This window comes from Schistocerca cancellata, chromosome 2 (genome assembly GCF_023864275.1).
Source record: "Schistocerca cancellata isolate TAMUIC-IGC-003103 chromosome 2, iqSchCanc2.1, whole genome shotgun sequence".
Classification (NCBI taxonomy): domain Eukaryota; kingdom Metazoa; phylum Arthropoda; class Insecta; order Orthoptera; family Acrididae; genus Schistocerca; species Schistocerca cancellata.
In genome coordinates, this window is record NC_064627.1 from 977,776,459 (window position 1) to 977,803,557 (window position 27,099).

Sequence of the window (27,099 nt, forward strand, 5' to 3'; positions counted from 1 at the left end):
CTAAGCTTGTCCGTCCTCTTCTAGAATACTGTTGCACGGTGTGGGATCCGTATCAGATAGGACTGACGGAGTACATCGAAAAAGTTCAAAGAAAGGCAGCACGTTTTGTATTATCGTGAAATATGGGAGAGAGTGTCACAGAAATGATACAGGATTTGGACTGGACATCATTAAAAGAAAGGCGGTTTTCGTTGCGACGGAATCTTCTCATGAAATTCCAATCATCAACTTTCTCCTCCGAATGCGAAAATATTTTGTTGACACCGACTTACATAGGGAGGAACGGTCACGACGATAAAATACGGGAAATCAGAGCTCGTACGGAAAGATATAGGTGTTCATTCTTTCCGCGAGTTATACGAGATTGGAATAATAGGTAATTGTAAAGGTGGTTCTACGAACCCTCTGTCAGGCACTTAAAATGTGATTCGCAGAGTATCCATGTAGATGAAGATGTAGATATTTTGGAATAAATGATTCTGAAAGTGATATCTCGAGTGCTGCGTGCATTTTGAGTCACTGTGGTAGTCTGTGTCAAGAAGCGGAGAAAGAATGAAAACACAGACATTTAAAAACAGACAGGTAAGATAATAAATTGTTATCATGGCTGAAAGAGGGGAATTAGCAGCTTTCACCGATTCTATTCAAGTATGCGTTTCAGTTCTATGAGGAAAGATTTTTCTATTAATAGTCCACGATGATTTGCAAAATCCGCTTGCTCTCAGGCAGAGCAATGCGTGTCTTGTTATGGCACTGGAAATCAAGGGCATTGTTCAGATGTACTGAATGGGCTATTACAGTCCATTAAGTATGCTCAGGCAACTTCCACACACTTTTAGACTGAATGCCATGCAAATCTTACAGTTGCAACTTACCTGGACATGTTGTATCATTGAATTCCTTTTTCTTTGGTTAATTATTGGTCAGCGCTAAAGTACCTGACTATGGATTATTTTGGCTGGGTTTTATTGAAATGCCACAGGGACTTACAGGAGATCTTTCCTTTATTTCTGAATCGTACTCTGTCCAGAAACAGGACATTTAAGTGGCCGTGTACCGAGGTATTCAATAAGTTCTACATTGGTTAGGTGGTATCGTCCAAAGATCGCATCCAAAGAGCGCAGTGCCACGCCAATGTCAGCAGCGTGCATTGATACCAAAGATATTAGCAACGTATGCTGCAATCCCCAACGACGAATGGGAGGGGCAACTGAACGCCAAGGCTCCCTCTCAGTCGCAGCGTTCTCGCACAGAGGTCAATAGAGAGCCGAGCATGGTAGCTCTCTGCCCAGGTCATGATCTCGGCTGAAGCATACATCATCGTTGGGTAGAACTAAAAAGTTATTGAAGTCTCAGATGGAAATGTACTTTTGTAATTGTTGAACATTGTACTTCAAGAGATGAGTCTGTTAATTTGTGCATCAAGCGATACTTTAATACTCAATGACAGTTGTAAATTATAATGCGTTCCTGCGCAAAGGACTGTACCAAGTTAACTAAATCTTTTTATTATCCATGTAATTAAGTAAACTAACATTTAATACGTTGCAGTTTCGATGAATCAACTTCCAGAGCAATCAAAGAACCCACAGTTACAGCCCGACGATTGTAGTTTCGTCTGGTCATAATAGACTGTATTAGGAATAATTATGCAATGTAGCTAAAATACTTAATTAATCAGAAGGATTTGCCTTACTGATTTAGGGAAACCACGAGATACCTAAATGAGGAAGCGAATCGCATGCTTTAACTGATGAATGTTTCTGTATAGTGAATTTGGTACTTTTTCAGTGAACTGATGTCCGTTCTGACGAGTCACTGACACGTTATTATGAGAAGGTCGTCTTCTGTGAAACGTGCAAACTATTTTGCTCGCGTTTGGCTGTTCTGTGTGTTGCGTTTTTGTTTTAGATGTGGGTAACCAGCCAGGCATTCGTCTAAGGAGGTGTGGTAAATCGACAACAAAGGACAATCGCGCTGGCAAGTGTACCAGCCGAATGAACGTTAATCTGAGGTGCGGAAGTTTCGATACGGGTTTAATCGTCTCACTGCCTCGCAAGTGAATACGATGCCCGTTACGCTGGAAGATCAGGTCGCTTCCATAGCTAGGTAAACAAAATACTTGTAAAATCGCACTGTATTAAGATTAATTCGTCCTTAAAACAACTGTTAGATTTTGCTACCAAGTAGTGAATTCAAACTGGAAAGACAAATGGCTCAGACTATGTATTTTACTAATATTTTACATTTTTGTCACGTAGTAAAATAATATTTTTTTTGTGAGTACATCATTTTTCTGTAACAGTCTCTGTTTATAATAATAATGGTCATTCTTTTCCATAAGATATGTAAAACCGAAGTCACAATCTTATGGAAAAGAATGGCCATGAGAGCAGTTGTTTTTTATTTTTGTGACAATGATTTTATATCAGCTGGTCTGCATCATGTATCGTTATATCCAAATGGTTTATAAATGTTAAGCTACATTCAGATCCGATGATGGCACCTTTAGTGTGTTGAAACTGGTTTCCAGTAAACAGTATTTAAGCCATCTTGGCTTTTGAATTATTTCTATAGTAATTAGATATTTTATCCATCTTACATTGATGTGTTGACCTCCCAGAGAAATTATAAAGATAAACTAAAACTTAACACAAAAACAGAAGTGAAACACGTCATAGTCCAAACAGCTTTGTAATGCAAAAATCTGATACAATTTCGATTCTCACTTTGCAGAAATGTTCAAATCATTTAGTGGATTAACTAAATATATTTGTTAATATGAATGAAACGAAAATTAAAAAAAAATGAGGTAGAGAGAGATAAAAGCCTGGATAGTTTTCAGAACAGCAAAGTTTTTGTTCGTGTGACTGCCAAGAGCAATTTATTTTGTAGTTATTTACTGCTGTAACAGTAAAAATACAATCGTTTGTACAGTTAATGTAAAAGATACAATTTGTATATGAAACAGGAAAGAAGCCCTTTCAGCTGATGTGCAAGAGTTCTGATCGACCTGATAGTATCTAGGTTTAATATAATCCATTATGGAGTCGAGGTAGCAGTTGTCGTTATACTGGTTATCACTGTTAGCATTCAACCGCGATTCTTATACATGTATTTTAACAACGCGTTTCAAGAGACAATGCTCCCATCATCAGGTTGTAAAATCTATGTCATGAAATTAAACGGACTTCCCAACTATTTGCGATGGTATTTTGTCTTTTTAGTCCGTTTAATTTCATGACATAGATTTTACAACCTGATGATGGGAGCATTGTCTCTTGAAACTCGTTGTTAAAATACATGTATAAGAATCGCGGTTGATTGCTAACAGTGATAACCAGTATCTAGGACTTTTAGCTGTACAAAATACATCCACTAACCTTACAATATTTCGTAAATATCTTAAACGATAGGATACCTTATGATGCTTCACAGTCACGAGTGATAATTCATAGTTTTTAAAGAAGTTATTTACAACCATATTTCCTCAGTTACAAGGCATTATATAACGTGCCTACAAATGACGGGCACAAGAAAGCGGAGAAAGATTTTGCGCTGGTAAGAAATTTCAAGCTGTAAGCCGCAAGTGCCCAAGGCCGGCACTCGAAGAAAATTTTTCATTTTAAAAATCACTGCGATAGCACTCCTTTTAAGTAGTATTTTTGTCTCAGGTGACCTCTGGATGAAAATGTACACGGTTTTCCTCCAAGGTCACTAGCCCGGAATCACATCGCGTCCGGGCACATGTTAACATATGTCGATACGTGTACGCGTTTCTGCCTCATCTTAAGTTCGGCTAGACACAGAGCTCTCTACCTACAGCTCGACAGAGATCGTCCTTTGTTCCGTCCAGCGACTGAACTCATCCTAATTTTTATGACTGCTATTCTTTTGTTAATTTTCTTCTGTCCGGTTTATCTGGGCACTCTGTCGTCATGTGACGTAGCTTCACTGTAACAGCATCGTTTCTTACACCTCTACTACTTTTAAGACAGCTTACAGCATTGTGGAGCCACTGCGAAGTTATCTGGACAAAATTTTAATTTTTGACGGGGACTTAGTCGAAAATTCTCCAGAAATACATTAAAATAGTCCTCAATGTCCAGTTGCAACTAAGGTATTGGGAAGTTTTCCTTGGTTGTTGTTGGCTCTAGCCCCTTACAAATATTAAAAGTTGGGGTTGCCTTCGCCCCACTCCCACGCCTCGAGGGATATTTATCTAAAAAAAGAAACAAATTATACAACGCCCGCCATAACCTTAGTAAAATGAATGAAAGATATATTACAAAAAGTACATCAGTCATGTAACACTGATCCAAATACAGACACACAAGCATACACACAACACACGTACGGACATACACAAAGATTTTCTTTTCCGTCTGGGATAATACACTCCTGGAAATGGAAAAAAGAACACATTGACACCGGTGTGTCAGACCCACCATACTTGCTCCGGACACTGCGAGAGGGCTGTACAAGCAATGATCACACGCACGGCACAGCGGACACACCAGGAACCGCGGTGTTGGCCGTCGAATGGCGCTAGCTGCGCAGCATTTGTGCACCGCCGCCGTCAGTGTTAGCCAGTTTGCCGTGGCATACGGAGCTCCATCGCAGTCTTTAACACTGGTAGCATGCCGCGACAGCGTGGACGTGAACCGTATGTGCAGTTGACGGACTTTGAGCGAGGGCGTATAGTGGGCATGCGGGAGGCCGGGTGGACGTACCGCCGAATTGCTCAACACGTGGGGCGTGAGGTCTCCACAGTACATCGATGTTGTCGCCAGTGGTCGGCGGAAGGTGCACGTGCCCGTCGACCTGGGACCGGACCGCAGCGACGCACGGATGCACGCCAAGATCGTAGGATCCTACGCAGTGCCGTAGGGGACCGCACCGCCACTTCCCAGCAAATTAGGGACACTGTTGCTCCTGGGGTATCGGCGAGGACCATTCGCAACCGTCTCCATGAAGCTGGGCTACGGTCCCGCACACCGCTAGGCCGTCTTCCGCTCACGCCCCAACATCGTGCAGCCCGCCTCCAGTGGTGTCGCGACAGGCGTGAATGGAGGGACGAATGGAGACGTGTCGTCTTCAGCGATGAGAGTCGCTTCTGCCTTGGTGCCAATGATGGTCGTATACGTGTTTGGCGCCGTACAGGTGAGCGCCACAATCAGGACTGCATACGACCGAGGCACACAGGGCCAACACCCGGCATCATGGTGTGGGGAGCGATCTCCTACACTGGCCGTACACCACTGGTGATCGTCGAGGGGACACTGAATAGTGCACGGTACATCCAAACCGTCATCGAACCCATCGTTCTACCATTCCTAGACCGGCAAGGGAACTTGCTGTTCCAACAGGACAATGCACGTCCGCATGTATCCCGTGCCACCCAACGTGCTCTAGAAGGTGTAAGTCAACTACCCTGGCCAGCAAGATCTCCGGATCTGTCCCCCATTGAGCATGTTTGGGACTGAATGAAGCGTCGTCTCACGCGGTCTGCACGTCCAGCACGAACGCTGGTCCAACTGAGGCGCCAGGTGGAAATGGCATGGCAAGCCGTTCCACAGGACTACATCCAGCATCTCTACGATCGTCTCCATGGGAGAATAGCAGCCTGCATTGCTGCGAAAGGTGGATATACACTGTACTAGTGCCGATATTGTGCATGCTCTGTTGCCTGTGTCTATGTGCCTGTGGTTCTGTCAGTGTGATCATGTGATGTATCTGACCCCAGGAATGTGTCAATAAAGTTTCCCCTTCCTGGGACAATGAATTCACGGTGTTCTTATTTCAATTTCCAGGAGTGTAGATAATAGATTCCAGCCAAGCCTGCAGGTTGCGCTGTAGTGTCTGACAACGAACGGTACCTGTGCAATGTCCTCAGTACGTAGCAAGAGTCAATCGTGGTCATATTAGTGTTGTGTGTAGTTGTGAGTACATTATCTCGGAGCTAAGTGTATCCGAACCGTGGGTAAATTGTTGATTACAGTACGGCTAATGCTTTCGTAACAGAGGTACCCAACGTGATGTTTCAAGAGGCATCATACTGAAAATTTATACAGCGTACGGGGAAAGTGGAAAAAAAATTTCCGCTGAGTTACAATGCGGACGAAAATGTGTGTTGAGTGATCTTGAGGGACGGTCATTGAAGAGGATTGTGACGAAAAATAAGAGGACGACAGCTACAAAAGTCGCTGCAGAACTGAATGTCTCATACGCAAATCCTGTCAGCACTAAACCAACGAGAAGGGAGCTCCATAACTAGGGAATTGCAGAGCTGTCTGGACTTCCAAAACCACTCACCAGCGATGCAAAAGCCCACAACAGGAAAACATGACACGGAATCCACAAAACCTGGACTGTGGATCAATGGAAGAAAGTCATTTGGTGGGATGAGTCTTCCTGCACACTGTTTCCAACTTCTGGCAGAGTTTGTATCCGAAGAGTGAAACATCTCTGGAGTTCGGTGATGATTTGGGCGGCATGGGCTCCATGGGTACTCTACAAGGTCGCATTACTGCCAAGGACTATCTGACCATTATGGCTGATCAGGTCCATCTCATGGTGCAGTGTATGACCCATTATGGTGGCTGTGTGCTCCAAGAAGACAGGGCCCCTGTTCTCACAGCTCGCATCGACCACGATTGGTTTTGTGAGCACCAGGGTGATTTGTGGCCCTCCTGACCACCACAGTCACCGTATCTCAATATTACTGAGCATTTGTGGCCTACGTTGGAGAGAAGATTGCGCTATCCACTTCCATCAGCGGTACCTTTACTTGCCGCTATTTTGCAGGAAAAATGGAATAAGATTCCGTTGAAAACAATACAGGACGTATATTCATCCATTCCGAGACGACTGAAAGCTGTTTTGATTGCTAACAATTTCCCTATTTTGTCCACCCACCGTATTAATTGTTGCTGGTGTTGTGGTCTTCAGTCCAAAGAATGGTTTGATGCAGCTCTCCTCGCTACTCTATCCTGTGCAAGCCTCTTCATCTCCGAGTAACTACCGTAACCTACATGCTTCTAAATCTGCTTACTGTATTCATCTGTTGGTCTCCCTCTACGAGTTTTACTCCCCACGCTTCGCTACTTGCTAAATTGGTGGTCCCTTGATGCCTCAGAATGTCTCCTACCAACCGATCTCTTCTTCTAGTCAGGTTGTACCATAAATTTCTCTCCTCCCCAATTCTATTCAGTACCTCTTCATTAGTTATGTGATCTACCCATCTAATCTTCAGCATGCTTCTGTAGCGCCACATTTCAAAAGGTTCTATTCCCTTCTTGTCTAAATCGTTTATCGTCAATGTTTCACTTCCATACATGGCTACACTCCATACAAATACTTTCAGAAACGACTTCCTGACAGTTAAATCTATACTCGATGTTAACAAATTTCTCTTCTTTGGAAACGCTTTTCTTGCCATTGCCAGTCTGCATTTTATATCCTCACTACTTCGACCACCATCCGTTATTTTTCTTCCCAAATAGCACAACTCGTTTACTACTTTAAGTGTATGAGAATGAGATTTTCACTCTGCAGCGGAGTTTGCGCTGATATGAAACTTCCTGGCAGATTAAAACTGTGTGGCGGACCGATACTCGAACTCGGGACCTTTGCCTTTCGCGGGCAAGTGCTCTACCAACTTGCCCGCGAAAGGCAAAGGTCCCGAGTTCGTGTCTCGGTCCGCCACACAGTTTTAATCTCTCAGGAGGTTTCATTAATTAAGTGAGCAACAATCATAGCACAGTAACAACCATCTTAATACCCTTGACGGATCTAGAGTTGTCTTTAGCAGCTACACTACTCTTAATTACTGAATGACGAAAGCTAACAAGTAACACAACTCTTAGGAAAATCTAAAATAATTTTTAATGCGTTTATGGAGACATGACGAGTTGAGAGTTCGTTGGTGAATGTTTCCTCTTCTGTAGCCATTCAAAACCTGTCCATACGAATAACTTGAACGGTAAGCTATTAACTTATTGATTTGTACTGCAGAGGTTTTCTCTGACCAGTTCAGTGTCGTTGTTCGTAATATGCTGCTGAAATATTTTAATTATGTGACTCAGGAGGAAACAAAATGGCCGTTAATGGAAGGAAAGTATTACCTTAAGGAGGAGAAACTTCTGTTAATCTAAATTTTATGCAAGCCGTTTAGTTTCCTCGGAAAAAGTGCGGAAGGTGAGCTTTGATGTCACCTTGCCTAACAGGTTGAAGGTGTTAAATGTTAATGCAAGCTCTTAAAGATAATGCCCTTACAACACTTTCTTCCATCAAGAAAGTGGTCCAGCTCGACCGGAATTCTTAAGACGGCAAGGGATTGTCTAATGTTAATTTAATGCCTTTTTTGCATCTGTGATCGTACCACAGCGCAAGTAGAAAAAATCGACTGTAGCCGTAATTTCAGTCACTCAGATACTTTGTTACAATCGCAAAGAAGAGAAATTTGTTAACATCGAGTATAGATTTAACTGTCAGGAAGTCGTTTCTGAAAGTATTTGTATGGAGTGTAGCCATGTATGGAAGTGAAACATTGACGATAAACGATTTAGACAAGAAGGGAATAGAACCTTTTGAAATGTGGTGCTACAGAAGCATGCTGAAGATTAGATGGGTAGATCACATAACTAATGAAGAGGTACTGAATAGAATTGGGGAGGAGAGAAATTTATGGTACAACCTGACTAGAAGAAGAGATCGGTTGGTAGGAGACATTCTGAGGCATCAAGGGACCACCAATTTAGGACAAATCGCAGAATATCTGAGTGACCACCATCAAACGTTCATTTCTGAGGAAGAGGATGTGGAACAAAAATGGAAAAAATTCAGAAACATCGTCCAGTACGCCTTAGATAAGTTCGTACCGACTAAGGTCCAAAGCGAGGGGAAAGATCCACCGTGGTATAACAATCATGTACGAAAGGTACTATGGAAACAAAGAAAGCTTCATCATAGGTTTAAGAGTAGTCGAATCACAGCTGATAAGGAAAAGCTGAACGAAGCGAAAAAGAGCGTAAAGAGAGCAATGAGAGAAGCATTCAACGAATTCGAACATAAAACATTGGCAAACAATCTAAACAAGAACCCTAAAAAGTTTTGGTCATATGTAAAATCGGTAAGCGGATCTAAATCCCCTATTCAGTCACTCGTTGACCACGATGGCACCGAAACAGAGGACGACCGAAGAAAGGCAGAAATACTGAATTCAGTGTTCCGAAACTGTTTCACTGCGGAAAATCGTAACACGGTCCCTGACTTCAGCCGTCGCACGGACGCCAAAATGGAAAATATTGAAATAAACGATATCGGAATTGAAAAACAACTGCTATCACTTAGTAGCGGAAAAGCATCCGGACCAGACGAGATACCCTTAAGATTCTACAGTGATTATGCTAAAGAACTTGCCCCCTTTCTATCAGCAATTTATCGTAGATCGCTGGAAGAACGTAAAGTACCTAGCGACTGGAAGAAAGCGCAGGTCGTTCCCATTTTCAAGAAGGGTCATAAATCAGATGCGAATAATTATAGGCCTATTTCGCTTACGTCAATCTGTTGTAGAATAATGGAACATGTTTTGTGTTCTCGTATTATGACGTTCTTAGATAATACAAATCTCCTTCATCATAACCAACATGGATTCCGCAAACAGAGATCATGTGAAACTCAGCTCGCCCTATTTGCCCAAGAAATTCACAGTGCCGTAGACACTGGCGAGCAGATTGATGCCGTATTCCTGGACTTCAGGAAGGCATTTGATACGGTTCCGCACTTACGTTTAGTGAAAAAAATACGAGCTTACGGAATATCGGACCAGGTTTGTGATTGGATTCAGGATTTCCTAGAAGAAAGAACACAACATGTCATTCTTAACGGTTCAAAATCTGCAGATGTAGAGGTAATTTCGGGAGTACCGCAAGGAAGCGTGATAGGACCTTTATTGTTTACAATATACATAAATGACGTAGTTGACAACATCGGTAGCTCCGTGAGGCTATTTGCAGATGACACGGTTGTCTACAAGAAAGTAGCAACATCAGAAGACTCGTACGTACTCCAGGAAGACCTGCAGAGGATTAATGCATGGTGCGACAGCTGGCAGCTTTCCCTAAACGTAGATAAATGTAATATAATGCGCATACATAGGGGCAGAAATCCATTCCAGTACGATTATGCCATAGGTGGTAAATCATTGGAAGCGGTAACGACCGTAAAATACTTAGGAGTTACTATCCGGAGCGATCTGAAGTGGAATGATCACATAAAACAAATAGTGGGAAAAGCAGGCGCCAGGTTGAGATTCATAGGAAGAATTCTAAGAAAATGTGACTCATCGACGAAAGAAGTAGCTTACAAAACGCTTGTTCGTCCGATTCTTGAGTATTGCTCATCAGTATGGGACCCTTACCAGGTTGGATTAATAGAAGAGATAGACATGATCCAGCGAAAAGCAGCGCGATTCGTCATGGGGACATTTAGTCAGCGCGAGAGCGTTACGGAGATGCTGAACAAGCTCCAGTGGCGGACACTTCAAGAAAGGCGTTACGCAATACGGAGAGGTTTATTATCGAAATTACGAGAGAGCACATTCCGGGAAGAGATGGGCAACATATTACTACCGCCCACATATATCTCGCGTAATGATCACAACGAAAAGATCCGAGAAATTAGAGCAAATACGGAGACTTACAAGCAGTCGTTCTTCCCACGCACAATTCGTGAATGGAACAGGGAAGGGGGATCAGATAGTGGTACACTAAGTACCCTCCGCCACACACCGTAAGGTGGCTCGCGGAGTATAGATGTAGATGTAGATGTAGATGAATTCAGTTTCTGTTCCTTTTTATGTACAAATGATCTGACAGGGTATCCCACGAAACGAAGTACCGACCAGTGCTTACAAAAATGGCTCCGGAAGTTGTCAACCAAATGTGCTACACTGTTGGAAATCATGTAGCGTTTAATACGATGACGCAGTATTTCAAAAAGAGGCCTCGAGAAAGCTTTCATAGCAAAAAGAGAGAAAAAATAGTTTGCTAGAAAAAGGTAGGGACAAATTAGCAAAATATCCATGAACATTAAGCTAGAAGATAATAAGTTAACAATTTCGTTATAGAACTTAGAACGTGTAAGGAGGCAATCCTTATTTAGAATCTGTGTTAAATACCTACTGGACTTCGGTAATAATTTTAAAAGCCTTAATACAATCATAAACCAATTTGGCATAAACTACATTGTTCAAACGATAAAATCAATGCCACCTCTCGCTAACTAATCCTTCTTTAGGTATTGTAAAATGTACTCCTGTTCGTGTCATCTGGAAGTAATATCGGAAAGGATAAAACGTCAATTGGTAGTGTTGAATTTCCCATAACACAGACAATAACTATAAGATTTATACCATAGAACAAATACTGTAGTATTCAAAGAAATGTCACTGACGCACGAACAACAGGTACTTACGTGCATCGAGAATAGAAAATAGCGCATTGAGAATGGGTCGCCACTAGCTGAAATCTGGATTTGCGTAATAAAATCTAAAAAAGGACGAATGATTGCTGCACTCTATAATTTATAAAATACTGATACTGTTGAGTCTCCCGTAATACAGACAATAATTGTAAGATTTATAACGCAGGACAGATACGAACAGAGTGGTCGCCATTAGTACCCTACACAAAATAATACTGATTATTATAATTCTTATTATTGAACGAATGCACGATCTCGTGGCGATATTAACCAATAAAAATTTCTCAAGATTACAATTACGTCAAGTGTCAGATATCCACAAGCTCTCGGATGATCACTCCTTGGCCATTTTCAGGTATTCTCTGTTTTAAGAATCTGTGTAGGAAAGAATTTGGAGCTGCTGGTAAACCAACGTCTGGTCTGGATAACAGTGAACAGGAAGCTCCTTGGCCATTCTCAGTGTGGTTTCAGGAGGTGTCGGTCCACCATCGACAGTATGATCCTGCTGTAGACGGCTACACAACATGTTTGGCTACAGAGATTTTTTTGTGTATGTGTAAACAAAGTTTATTATGATATTACTGTAACGTCCCCTTAGAAAATTATGAATGACTGTGCTGGTAAACTTCTACGTTATTTGATTTTGAAACAGCTGAGCAAAACTGACGTACTCAGACATTTCTCTCTTTACTTATTCTGATCATCACTAAACTGACAAGCAATTTTTTTTTTTTTTTTTTTTTTTTTTTTTTTTTTTTTTTTTTTTGCGTAAAGCAATCTGACTTTCAATAATCCCTACAAAAGAATGGCCCTGACTAACAATATCTATACCTTTCATGAATCACCTACCTCACAAAAATCTTCGTTACTCGAACTACTGCAATACAGCGAGCGCCAATACTGCCAGCTAAATAAAGGATTCTAACTACTGAAGGCACTAACTACTGATAGGCATAGTTAGCAAATAAAGATTTTGATAGAGAATGAACAATGTATTTAGCCGGCCGCGGTGGCCAAGCGGTTCTGGGCGCTACAGTCCGGAACAGCGCGACTGCTACGGTCACAGGTTCGAATCCTGCCTCGGCCATGGATGTATCTGATGTCCTTAGGTTAGTTAGGTCTAAGTCGTTCTAAGTTCTAGGGGACTGATGACCTCAGATGTTAAGTCCCATATATATATATATATATATATATATATATATATATATATATATATACTCCTGGAAATTGAAATAAGAACACCGTGAATTCATTGTCCCAGGAAGGGGAAACTTTATTGACACATTCCTGGGGTCAGATACATCACATGATCACACTGACAGAACCACAGGCACATAGACACAGGCAACAGAGCATGCACAATGTTGGCACTAGTACAGTGTATATCCACCTTTCGCAGCAATGCAGGCTGCTATTCTCCCATGGAGACGATCGTAGAGATGCTGGATGTAGTCCTGTGGAACGGCTTGCCATGCCATTTCCACCTGGCGCCTCAGTTGGACCAGCGTTCGTGGTGGACGTGCAGACCGCGTGAGACGACGCTTCATCCAGTCCCAAACATGCTCAATGGGGGACAGATCCGGAGATCTTGCTGGCCAGGGTAGTTGACTTACACCTTCTAGAGCACGTTGGGTGGCACGGGATACATGCGGACGTGCATTGTCCTGTTGGAACAGCAAGTTCCCTTGCCGGTCTAGGAATGGTAGAACGATGGGTTCGATGACGGTTTGGATGTACCGTGCACTATTCAGTGTCCCCTCGACGATCACCAGTGGTGTACGGCCAGTGTAGGAGATCGCTCCCCACACCATGATGCCGGGTGTTGGCCCTGTGTGCCTCGGTCGTATGCAGTCCTGATTGTGGCGCTCACCTGCACGGCGCCAAACACGCATACGACCATCATTGGCACCAAGGCAGAAGCGACTCTCATCGCTGAAGACGACACGTCTCCATTCGTCCCTCCATTCACGCCTGTCGCGACACCACTGGAGGCGGGCTGCACGATGTTGGGGCGTGAGCGGAAGACGGCCTAACGGTGTGCGGGACCGTAGCCCAGCTTCATGGAGACGGTTGCGAATGGTCCTCGCCGATACCCCAGGAGCAACAGTGTCCCTAATTTGCTGGGAAGTGGCGGTGCGGTCCCCTACGCCACTGCGTAGGATCCTACGGTCTTGGCATGCATCCGTGCGTCGCTGCGGTGCGGTCCCAGGTCGACGGGCACGTTCACCTTCCGTCGACCACTGGCGACAACATCGATGTACTGTGGAGACCTCACGCCCCACGTGTTGAGCAATTCGGCGGTACGTCCACCCGGCCTCCCGCATGCCCACTATACGCCCTCGCTCAAAGTCCGTCAACTGCACATACGGTTCACGTCCACGCTGTCGCGGCACGCTGCCAGTGTTAAAGACTGCGATGGAGCTCCGTATGCCACGGCAAACTGGCTGACACTGACGGCGGCGGTGCACAAATGCTGCGCAGCTAGCGCCATTCGACGGCCAACACCGCGGTTCCTGGTGTGTCCGCTGTGCCGTGCGTGTGATCATTGCTTGTACAGCCCTCTCGCAGTGTCCGGAGCAAGTATGGTGGGTCTGACACACCGGGGTCAATGTGTTCTTTTTTCCATTTCCAGGAGTGTATATATATATATATATATCAATTAATGACATCCATATTTACAAATTTCCTTTTTCTGGTGGCCACACGTCCAGATCGTCCGCTTATAATAACCTCTCAAAACTCTGGCATCTCTCTCCCCGCATCCACCATTGCTGGCGGCTCACCTCCAACTGCGCAACGCTACGCGCTGTTCCCATACAACTGCACAACACTATAATAGCGAATATTCCAACAATGCCAACCACCCACAGACTGCACACAGCACAGTCAGTGATTTTGATACAGAGCGCTACGTGGTGTTACCAACATAAAAACCTAAACAGCCTACTTAACACTACTTGCAGGAATAATACTTGCTGACAGTTCCACCCATGGTGCGCTGTGACATTTATATTAAATTTTTTCGTGACTAAATCGCAATGCAGTGCAATATGTTACAAGACGTACTGTGTGTGTAGAGGACAACGCTGGCGTTTTAGTGACGAGTTACGGTGACACAATCCGCCTGGAAACGGCATCGTCTCTTGCCGCTGGCTGGGCACACATGTTTGGCTACAGAGAGGAAGCACGAATTTTCTGGGCTGTGATTGGCTGAAACGATCGCGACAGGAGCTCTGTTATGGAAGCAGGCAGAGTTGGGCGCAGCTCGCAGCCAAAGGCGGTCGTGAATGTAAGAGTGGGTTAATACAGGGTTATTACAAATGATTGAAGCGATTTCACAGCTCTACAATAATTTTATTATTTGAGATATTTTCACAATGCTTTGCACACACATACAAAAACTCAAAAAGTCTTTTTAGGCATTCACAAACGTTCGATATGTGCCCCTTTAGTGATTCGGCAGACATCAAGCCGATAATCAAGTTCCTCCCACACTCGGCGCAGCATGTCCCCATCAATGAGTTCGAAAGCATCGTTGATTCGAGCTTGCAGTTCTGGCACGTTTCTTGGTAGAGGAGGTTTAAACACTGAATCTTTCACATAACCCCACAGAAAGAAATCGCATGGGGTTAAGTCGGGAGAGCGTGGAGGCCATGACATGAATTGCCGATCATGATCTCCACCACGACCGATTCATCGGTTTTCCAATCTCCTGTTTAAGAAATGCCGAACATCATGATGGAAGTGCGGTGGAGTACCATCCTGTTGAAAGATGAAGTCGGCGCTGTCGGTCTCCAGTTCTGGCATGAGCCAATTTTCCGCGGGCTACGCGTGAAACTTGCCCGCACGCGTTCAACCGTTTCTTCGCTCACTGCAGGCCGACCCGTTGATTTCCCCTTACAGAGGCATCCAGAAGCTTTAAACTGCGCATGCCATTGCCGAATGGAGTTAGCAGTTGGTGGATCTTTGTTGAACTTCGTCCTGAAGTGTCGTTGCACTGTTATGACTGACTGATGCGAGTGCATTTCAAGCACGACATACGCTTTCTCGGCTCCTGTCCCCATTTTGTCTCACTGCGCTCTCGAGCGCTCTGACGGCAGAAACCTGAAGTGCGGCTTCAGCCGAACAAAACTTTATGAGTTTTTCTACGTATCTGCAGTGTGTCGTGACCATATGTCAATGAATGGAGCTACAGTGAATTTATGAAATCGCTTCAATCATTTGTAAGAGCCCTGTAGTTTCTGATTTTATCAGAAAGAGTATCAGGCGCGGGCAGGAAACGAGTGCAGTCGCTTGCGATTAGTAAGAGCGTCAATCATTGCATGTTGCGTAATACCACGTCTGTTAACAACGCCATATGTAACAAATGTAACTTTATGTGATGTTTACTGAAGGGTATTCTTGTATTTTCCTCTAATCATCACAGCTACAAAAACACTTCGTAAACAAAGCCACTAATAATGTTCACAAGGATTTAAAGTCACTTAGTCTTGTACAAAAAGGTGTGCATTATTCAGGAACACACATTTTCAATAACTTGCCAGCAGCCATAAAAAGCTTAACAACCAATTAAATTCAGTTTAAGAGAAGCCTAAAGGATTTATTGGTGGCCAACTCCTTCTACTCTATTGATGAATTTCTTAGTAAAACCAACTGTATATAAGTACAACATAACTTCTGCACAATTTCAGTGCAGTAATGTGTTCACTGAAAATTTGTGTGTCTGTGTGTGTGTGTGTGTGTGTGTGTGTGTGTGTAAGTATAATCTAACTTCTGCACCATTTCAGTGCAGTAATGTGTTCATTGTAAATAAGTATTACAGTAGTTGTATTACATGTTTATTACCTTATAAATAAATAAAAAACTTTTTTATTTTAAATTCAGTGCATTAGTATTTGTAAAATGACTCTTAGTGTTCATTAAAAAATGACGATCATTCCACTTGGGACCTGTGGAATGGTACATTAGCTTATTTGTTTTAGTTGTAAATATTTGTCATGTATTGTTGTTTTTCTGACATGTTCCACATCCTGGAGGACCTCCTCACTACGGATCAATTGGAATGAAAGTAAATCTAATCTAATCTAATCTACCGAGCGTTATCTTCTGCAGCGAGAGGGACTTCAGAAGACGCTGGGTTAGCTCCACGGGAAAATTGCGAGATGTGCATGATGCATTACACCTCGAAGTCTGCAGGCAGTTTGTTAGAACCAGCTGTTGGGGCTCGTCTCATAAAGAGCTGTAGCGTCCGCACAAAACTGCCTGTATTCATGAGGTCGTTCCCACTCCATCGCATTTTTTATATTCCGAGTTGGCGGAGTTCTGTTTGACAGTTATGAGCTGGAGAATCATGTTCCCCAAGCAGTATTTTAAGCGTAACCCTGTTTTGTTGTAAACCATATAATATTTACGGCAGGGGCCTCAGTGCAACGTTTCTTAACTGTCAACAATTCTGCAGTTTTTTCTTCATCATCCAGCTCTGCAACAAGAGCTCATCAGCAGCAACTTACCACCATAAAATTTGTAATACAGATTCTTGATTGTGTGTGTGTGTGTGTGTGTTTTTCTGTTAGTCGTACTCGCCGATTTTTTAAATTTAGCTTACCTGTAAATAAGGAACACAGTTTTAAATGTCAGAGATTCGTTGTGCTCTCTTGGCCCTGTATTTGATTCAGAGTTATTGTGGCTGCTGGACCCAAAGGACTTAAATTCAAGGTCCCTCAAGGTACAGAAAATTGTGAATTACCTTAGTCACAGGTCTTGCTGTGATAACAGTTTTACGAAGCATTTGTACAATCCCAGTTAGATTATAGGTGGACCGTTTCTGAATTAGAAAGACCAATTTATCTCAAGGAAATTGGCTCAAAACACAATAACGGCCTCTCACAACTCCATCCCACCTTCCACGTCGGGATTTCCTGTAGAAGCGAAGAACAGTGCGACTGCGTGTGTCCCGAGACCGCCACGTCCTACAGGAGACGTAGAAAAAAAAGGCCAACGTCGCTCTGGTGAAGCTACAATAGGTGCAGCAAGCCATTCGCTTTCACCAATCAGAAGATGCCTCGGATCTGAACCAATATCGGAAGTGACAAAGCATTTGAGAAGATCTGTCAGTTATGATAGCCAACACGGTAACGATGAAAGACGGATTTTTCCAAAGAAATATGTAAGAACTGGGACTATTAATGGAGGGGCGAGGTGAAGGGTGATGCGAACCGAAGAAGACTGTAGTGGGACGAGAGACAGAACGGTAGACTGTGGGGGAAAAGAGAAGCTTGGGAGAGGCTCTGCGAACGACCTGCATCAGCAGACACGTTTCAGGAAGAACGAGAGGTGGTTGAAGCTGGGATGTCTAAAGGACCATCCCTATATCTAGCCTCCGGGCTGAGGCTGCGAAGCTGCCATTTACCGCCTGGCATCACCTCCGTGTGGTGCAAAGAGCGTACAGGCCTTTGCTGTTCCAGAGGCACCAGCATACCAAACTGTTACTCAACATCATCGTCCATTGAGAGCAATTTTTTCAAATCCTCTGTGGGTAGCGGGACATTTTGGGAGCAAAACATTACATCGTAGCGCTTGGTGTGGTATAAATACCAAGGTTAACCCAGGACTGAATCCGACTGTTACATTGTCTACTGAAGACGCTCAGAATAATTTTAGACATTGTCAGGTACAGCACTTCTACCTATGTTTTAATTAGTTTTTAATGAAGTTTTGAGTGAGTACCACAACTACTATATAGCTATATTTCTATTTGGTCTAAACCGTGGGTTTTTCTTGTCTGCACAGTTATTTTCCCTGGGCATGTCTTCAAGATTTGTGTACCAAATGCATTTATCCTATTTAATGCAAGGCTGCATGGGATCTCGAGGGCACTGCAGTAAATGGGACATATCCAGACTGAGAAATTACTCGTCTTTTCTGACCTGCTACGTGTCCTTAAATCTATTCAACGAATGTACCCAACAAATATGCCAGAACGTGAATTTTTCTTTTAGTAAATTTCTATAGCAGACTTGGGTCCGCCGGAAGAGCGCCACACAAAGGTGTGGATAAGAAGTGAGCACTCACTTCTGTATGAATGTCTGTTTGCCTTCAGCTGTGCCTGTATAAGCTTTTATTTTTCTAAATATTAATAGCTTTGCCTTCTCGTAAAATTTCCTTGCTTTATGTATCTTTCGTCCGTGGGGAACCAACCACGTGGTTGAACATTAGAGTTTGTTGGGCTACCGTCATCACTAACTGTCCGATCTCATGTTTGTTTTAAACAATAATAACTGTTCGTGCTTGTGTGATGTGATATTGTTGCAACTTGGCCACGATACCTAGAAACTGCGTCTCCACAAACCACGTGGGCACGCGGGTGTACTGCGAAACGTGTACCGTTTCACGAGTTATTGCGATCAGTTATCAGGCAACAGCAGTTGTGTGAATGATTCACACCAATGATTTTAGGTGTAGATTATAACGGTGAATGTATCGATGCTTTTCTTTAATGTTTTAGGAATTAATGTTATCAGGAATTGTGTACATGCCTCACATCCATATCTTAGGAATAAATGATTTTTTCTTGTATTCCGAGGTTACGTTTTTGCACCTAAGCCACTCACCTCGTAGCTTTCCCGTTAGCACATCCAACGCGTTTTCCTTACGCACAAGTCCAGCGACTAGTTTCCCCTTTTATTTTAAAACAAATGCTTTAGATTAAGTCTTATTTTCAGGTGTGTTGCTGGGAGCTGATCTTGTGCCCAGTGTTCATGCATTTTCTATTTTATTTTAAATGTTTGATTCTCGTGAACAGTGCACGGGCAATACTATTAATTACATCGCATCACCTATGAGCGATATCACGACGTAGGCATTTTTATGAGTTTTTGGTCTGTGATCAAATTAATTTATTTTCCGACTCGGCCAATACTTTGATTAGTTGTATGGTTAGAGTCGGTGGAGACCCTAATCTTCTCACGTTAATTTCACAATCAATCAGCATTTCCATTCCCAATAATAACGTAATAACCCGTAGAAACAGGTTAGTTACAATATATTTTACATTCAGACATGAGGCCAGATGTTATTTTATCAGTATGATTCTTCTTTACTAGAAGTGAAACAAATGTGGTATGGCATTTAAGATTTAGTGAAATATCTGTTTATTCCTGGAATTATTAGCGAGAATGTTTTAATGTGTTATCAGGGTGGTTACCGCATCCCATTTTTTCTAAGTTGCCAACTTGCTACACTTCCCTGATTTATCTTTCTAGATTTCGTTCTGTAATTCAACTAGGATTTTAATAACACTTTTTAACATTCAGAGAATTGAGAATTTTACATTCCCCCTAATTTGTTGTCACTGGGAATGTAAATGTAAGTGAAAGTGGCAGAGAATAATTGTAATTTTATATGTGACATGGCCCCGCAGGCGTTAGCTGGGATAGATACCGGGGAAAACATCAGACAACGCCCGAAGGCTAATGCTTTGAATACGTGGAAGCTAATAAAAGAGTTATTTACCTTCAAAATTTAGAACTTTATTATCTCCATTTTAAAATATTAAGTGAACATTCGTTATCATGAATAACAAGATCCAAGTACGTTAATGAAAGTTCCTGAAGTACTTTAACAGGTCAAAGAACAGCTCTCAGAATCAATTTACAAAGCTTAAAACTCAAAATCCCTTTTTAAGCAAAGGAAAAAAATGCATAATGCAAAGTTAAATAAAAGATTCTAACGGCAGATGGCAATACCAAAACTTCCGTAGATATCATCTGTAATCTCTAAAGGCAATAAAACATTAATCACAAAATTTTTAATTAAAACAATTTAAATGCAATAACATTTGATTAATATCAACTTACACTCAAACCCCGTAGCCTCCACGATGCGCACCGTATAACAAAATATTTTCCTTCCTTTACATCATCAACCTCCCAACATGTGATGCATACTGTTGTTGTTATGGTCTTCAGTCCTGAGACTGGTTTGATGCAGCTCTCCATGCTACTCTATCCTGTGCAAGCTTCTTCATCTCCCAGTACCTACTGCAACCTACATCCTTCTGAATCTGCTTAGTGTATTCATCTCTTGGTCTACCCCTGCGATTTTTACCCTCCACGCTGCCCTCCAATACTAAATTGGTGATCCCTTGATGCCTCAGAACATGTCCTACCAACCGATCCCTTCTTCTGGTCAAGTTGTGCCACAAACTTCTCTTCTCCCCAATCCTATTCAATACTTCCTCATTAGTTATGTGATCTACCCATCTAATCTTCAGCATTCTTCTGTAGCACCACATTTCGAAAGCTTCTATCCTCTTCTTATCCAAACTATTGACCGTCCATGTTTCACTTCCATACATGGTTACACTCCATACAAATACTTTCAGAAATGACTTCCTGACACTTAAATCTATACTCGATGTTAACAAATTTCTCTTCTTCAGAAACGCTTTCCTTGCCATTGCCAGTCTACATTTTATATCCTCTCTACTTCGACCATCATCAGTTATTTTTCTGATGATGTTCATCTTATATCCTCCCTTCAAGACACCATCCATTCCGTTCAACTGCTCTTCCAAGTCCTTTGCTGTCTCTGACACAATTACAATGTCATCGGCGAACCTCAACGTTTTTATTTCTTCTCCATGGATTTTAATACCTACTCCGAATTTTTCTTTTGTTTCCTTTACTGCTTGCTCAATATACAGATTGAATAACATCGGGGAGAGGCTACAACCCTGCCTTACTCCCTTCTTAACCACTGCTTCCCTTTCATGTCCCTCGACTCTTATAACTGCCATCTGGTTTCTGTACAAATTGTAAATAGCCTTTCGCTCCCTGTATTTTACCCCTGCCACCTTTAGAATTTGAAAGAGAGTATTCCAGTCAACATTGTCAAAAGCTTTCTCTATGTCTACAAATGCTAGAAACGTAGGTTTGCCTTTCCTCAATCTTTCTTCTAAGATAAGTCGTAAGGTCAGTATTGCCTCACGTGTTCCAGTATTTCTACGGAATCCAAACTGATCTTCTCCGAGGTCGGCTTCTACTAGTTTTTGCATTCGTCTGTAAAGAATTCGCGTTAGTATTTTGCAGCTGTGGCTTATTAAACTGATTGTTCGGTAATTTTCACATCTGTCAACACCTGCTTTCTTTGGGATTGGAATTATTATATTCTTCTTGAAGTCTGAGGGTATTTCGCCTGTTTCATACATCTTGCTCACCAGATGGTAGAGTTTTGTCAGGACTGGCTCTCCCAAGACCGTCAGTAGTTCCAATGGAATGTTGTCTACTCCGGGGGCCTTGTTTCGACTCAGGTCTTTCAGTGCTCTGTCAAACTCTTCACGCAGTATTGTATCTCCCATTTCATCTTTATCTACATCCTCTTCCATTTCCATAATATTGTCCTCAAGTGCATCGCCCTTGTATAGACCCTCTATATACTCCTTCCACCTTTCTGCTTTCCCTTCTTTGCTTAGAACTGGGTTTCCATCTGAGCTCTTGATGTTCATACAAGTGGTTCTCTTATCTCCAAAGGTCTCTTTAATTTTCCTGTAGGCAGTATCTATCTTACCCCTAGTGAGATAAGCCTCTACATCCTTACATTTGTCCTCTAGCCATCCCTGCTTAGCCATTTTGCACTTCCTGCCGTACTCATTTTTGAGACGTTTGTATTCCTTTTTGTCTGCTTCATTTACTGCATTTTTATATTTTCTCCTTTCATCAATTAAATTCAATATTTCTTCTGTTACCCAAGGATTTCTACTAGCCCTCATCTTTTTACCTACTTGATCCTCTGCTGCCTTCACTACTTCATCCCTCAAAGCTACCCATTCTTCTTCTACTGTATTTCTTTCCCCCATTCCTGTCAATTGTTCCCTTATGCTCTCCCTGAAACTCTGTACAACCTCTGGTTCTTTCAGTTTATCCATATCCCATCTCCTTAAATTCCCACCTTTTTGCAGTTTCTTCAGTTTTAATCTACAGGTCATAACCAATAGATTGTGGTCAGAGTCCACATCTGCCCCTGGAAATGTCTTACAATTTAAAACCTGGTTCCTAAATCTCTGTCTTACCATTATACACTCCTGGAAATTGAAATAAGAACAGCGTGAATTCATTGTCCCAGGAAGGGGAAACTTTATTGACACATTCCTGGGGTCAGATACATCACATGATCACACTGACAGAACCACAGGCACATAGACACAGGCAACAGAGCATGCACAATGTCGGCACTAGTACAGTGTATATCCACCTTTCGCAGCAATGCAGGCTGCTATTCTCCCATGGAGACGATCGTAGAGATGCTGGATGTAGTCCTGTGGAACGGCTTGCCATGCCATTTCCACCTGGCGCCTCAGTTGGACCAGCGTTCGTGCTGGACGTGCAGACCGCGTGAGACGACGCTTCATCCAGTCCCAAACATGCTCAATGGGGGACAGATCCGGAGATCTTGCTGGCCAGGGTAGTTGACTTACACCTTCTAGAGCACGTTGGGTGGCACGGGATACATGCGGATGTGCATTGTCCTGTTGGAACAGCAAGTTCCCTTGCCGGTCTAGGAATGGTAGAACGATGGGTTCGATGACGGTTTGGATGTACCGTGCACTATTCAGTGTCCCCTCGACGATCACCAGTGGTGTACGGCCAGTGTAGGAGATCGCTCCTCACACCATGATGCCGGGTGTTGGCCCTGTGTGCCTCGGTCGTATGCAGTCCTGATTGTGGCGCTCACCTGCACGGCGCCAAATACGCATACGATCATCATTGGCACCAAGGCAGAAGCGACTCTCATCGCTGAAGACGACACGTCTCCATTCGTCCCTCCATTCACGCCTGTCGCGACACCACTGGAGGCGGGCTGCACGATGTTGGGGCGTGAGCGGAAGACGGCCTAACGGTGTGCGGGACCGTAGCCCAGCTTCATGGAGACGGTTGCGAATGGTCCTCGCCGATACCCCAGGAGCAACAGTGTCCCTAATTTGCTGGGAAGTGGCGGTGCGGTCCCCTACGGCACTGCGTAGGATCCTACGGTCTTGGCGTGCATCCGTGCGTCGCTGCGGTCCGGTACCAGGTCGACGGGCACGTGCACCTTCCGCCGACCACTGGCGACAACATCGATGTACTGTGGAGACCTCACGCCCCACGTGTTGAGCAATTCGGCGGTACGTCCACCCGGCCTCCCGCATGCCCACTATACGCCCTCGCTCAAAGTCCGTCAACTGCACATACGGTTCACGTCCAACGCTGTCGCGGCATGCTACCAGTGTTAAATAATGCGATGGAGCTGCGTATGCCACGGCAAACTGGCTGACACTGACGGCGGCGGTGCACAAATGCTGCGCAGCCAGCGCCATTCGACGGCCAACACCGCGGTTCCTGGTGTGTCCGCTGTGCCGTGCGTGTGATCATTGCTTGTACAGCCCTCTCGCAGTGTCCGGAGCAAGTATGGTGGTTCCGACACACCGGTGTCGATGTGTTCTTTTTTCCATTTCCAGGAGTGTATAATCTATCTGATACGTTTTAGTAGCTCCAGGGTTCTTCCATGTATACAACCTTCTATCATGATTCTTAAACCAAGTGTTAGCTATGATTAAGTTGTGATCTGTGCAAAATTCTACCAGGCAGCTCCCTCTTTCATTTCTTAGCCCCAATCCATATTCACCTACTGCGTTTCCTTCTCTCCCTTTTCCTACACTCGAATTCCAGTCACCCATGACTATTAAATTTTCGTCTCCCTTCACTATCTGAATAATTTCTTTTATTTCAGGGCTTCGTATCTATCTTGGCCACAATAATGCGTTCACTATGCTGTTTGTAGTAGCTTACCCGCACTCCTATTTTCCTATTCATTATTAAACCTACTCCTGCATTACCCCTATTTGACTTTGTGTTTATAACCCTGTAGTCACCTGACCAGAAGTCTTGTTCTTCCTGCCACCGAACTTCACTAATTCCCACTATATCTAACTTTAACCTATCCATTTCCCTTTTTAAATTTTCTAACCTACCTGACCGATTAAGGGATTTGACATTCCACGCTCCGATCCGTTGAACGCCATTTTTCTTTCTCATGATAACGACAGCCTCTTGAGTAGTCCCCGCCCGGAGATCCGAATGGGGGATTATTTTACCTCCGGAATATTTTACCCAAGAGGACGCCATCATCATTTAATCATACAGTAAAGCTGCATGCCCTCGGGAAAAATTACGGCCGTAGTTTCCCCTTGCTTTCAGCCGTTCGCAGTACCAGCACAGCAAGGCCGTTTTGGTTATTGTTACAAGGCCAGATCAGTCAATCGTCCAGACTGTGGCCCTTGCAACTACTGAAAAGGCTGCTGCCCCTCTTCAGGAACCACACGTTTGTCTGGCTCTCAACAGATACCTCTTCGTTGTGGTTGTACCTACGGTACGGCTATCGGTATCGCTGAGGCACGCAAGTCTCCCCACCAACGGCAAGGTCCATGGTTCATGGGGGGGGGGGGGGGGGTGATGCATACTACACCCTACGAATTATGACAAATAATTAAAATGGTTCAAATGGCTCTAAGCACTATGGGACTTAAACATCTGAGGTCATGAGTCCCATAGAGTTAGAACTAAGGACATCACACACATCCATGCCCGAGGCAGGACTCGAACCTGCGACCGTAGCAGCAGCGCGGTTCCGGAAACAACCGCCTGGAACCGCTCGGTCACAGCGGCTGGCGACAAATAATTAAGCATAGATGTTATAGTTAACCATGTATGTAATCTTTTCCTTTCAAAATAAATAAAAACATACAAATCAACTCTTAATCTCAGTGATTACATCCGTTAAAGAAATATACACTCCTGGAAATGGAAAAAAGAACACATTGACACCGGTGTGTCAGACCCACCATACTTGCTCCGGACACTGCGAGAGCGCTGTACAAGCAATGATCACACGCACGGCACAGCGGACACACCAGGAACCGCGGTGTTGGCCGTCGAATGGCGCTAGCTGCGCAGCATTTGTGCACCGCCGCCGTCAGTGTCAGCCACTTTGCCGTGGCATACGGAGCTCCATCGCAGTCTTTAACACTGGTAGCATGCCGCGACAGTGTGGACGTGAACCGTATGTGAAGTTGACGGACTTTGAGCGAGGGCGTATAGTGGGCATGCGGGAGGCCGGGTGGACGTACCGCCGAATTGCTCAACACGTGGGGCGTGAGGTCTCCACAGTACATCGATGTTGTCGCCAGTGGTCGGCGGAAGGTGCACGTGCCCGTCGACCTGGGACCGGACCGCAGCGACGCACGGATGCACGCCAAGACCGTAGGATCCTACGCAGTGCCGTAGGGGACCGCACCGCTACTTCCCAGCAAATTAGGGACACTGTTGCTCCTGGGGTATCGGCGAGGACCATTCGCAACCGTCTCCATGAAGCTGGGCTACGGTCCCGCGCACCGTTAGGCCGTCTTCCGCTCACGCCCCAACATCGTGCAGCCCGCCTCCAGTGGTGTCGCGACAGGCGTGAATGGAGGGACGAATGGAGACGTGTCGTCTTCAGCGATGAGAGTCGCTTCTGCCTTGGTGCCAATGATGGTCGTATGCGTGTTTGGCGCCGTGCAGGTGAGCGCCACAATCAGGACTGCATACGACCGAGGCACACAGGGCCAACACCCGGCATCATGGTGTGGGGAGCGATCTCCTACACTGGCCGTACACCACTGGTGATCGTCGAGGGGACACTGAATAGTGCACGGTACATCCAAACCGTCATCGAACCCATCGTTCTACCATTCCTAGACCGGCAAGGGAACTTGCTGTTCCATCAGGACAATGCACATCCGCATGTATCCCGTGCCACCCAACGTGCTCTAGAAGGTGTAAGTCGACTACCCTGGCCAGCAAGTTCTCCGGATCTGTCCCCCATTGAGCATGTTTGGGACTGGATGAAGCGTCGTCTCACGCGGTCTGCACGTCCAGCACGAACGCTGGTCCAACTGAGGCGCCAGGTGGAAATGGCATGGCAAGCCGTTCCACAGGACTACATCCAGCATCTCTACGATCGTCTCCATGGGAGAATAGCAGCCTGCATTGCTGCGAAAGGTGGATATACACTGTACTAGTGCCGACATTGTGCATGCTCTGTTGCCTGTGTCTATGTGCCTGTGGTTCTGTCAGTGTGATCATGTGATGTATCTGACCCCAGGAATGTGTCAATAAAGTTTCCCCTTCCTGGGACAATGAATTCACGGTGTTCTTATTTCAATTTCCAGGAGTGTACAATACATATCTTTTGATTCCGTCGTGGTCATGCGCTGTAGTGCACCGCGCTGTCCTTCCGGATCACATGCGGCACGGGAAAGATTTTCCACGATGTACATAACGTCAACAGGGCGCAACCAACTTACACAAATTGCATACTGGGATTATACGTCGACGTGGATGTGGTTCGCAAGTCTTAAACGGGCGAGGGAGTTGATGCGGTACTACTGAATACTTCGACTATACGGCACCGCGCCAAACAGCTGTTCTGTGGGGTAGACAAGAGACAAATCAACAACTGTTGCAAGGCAACCTCAGCAAGGCAGTAAGAGAATATTTGGGACTTTAGACTCTTGGGACGGCCACACCATTCCACCGAATG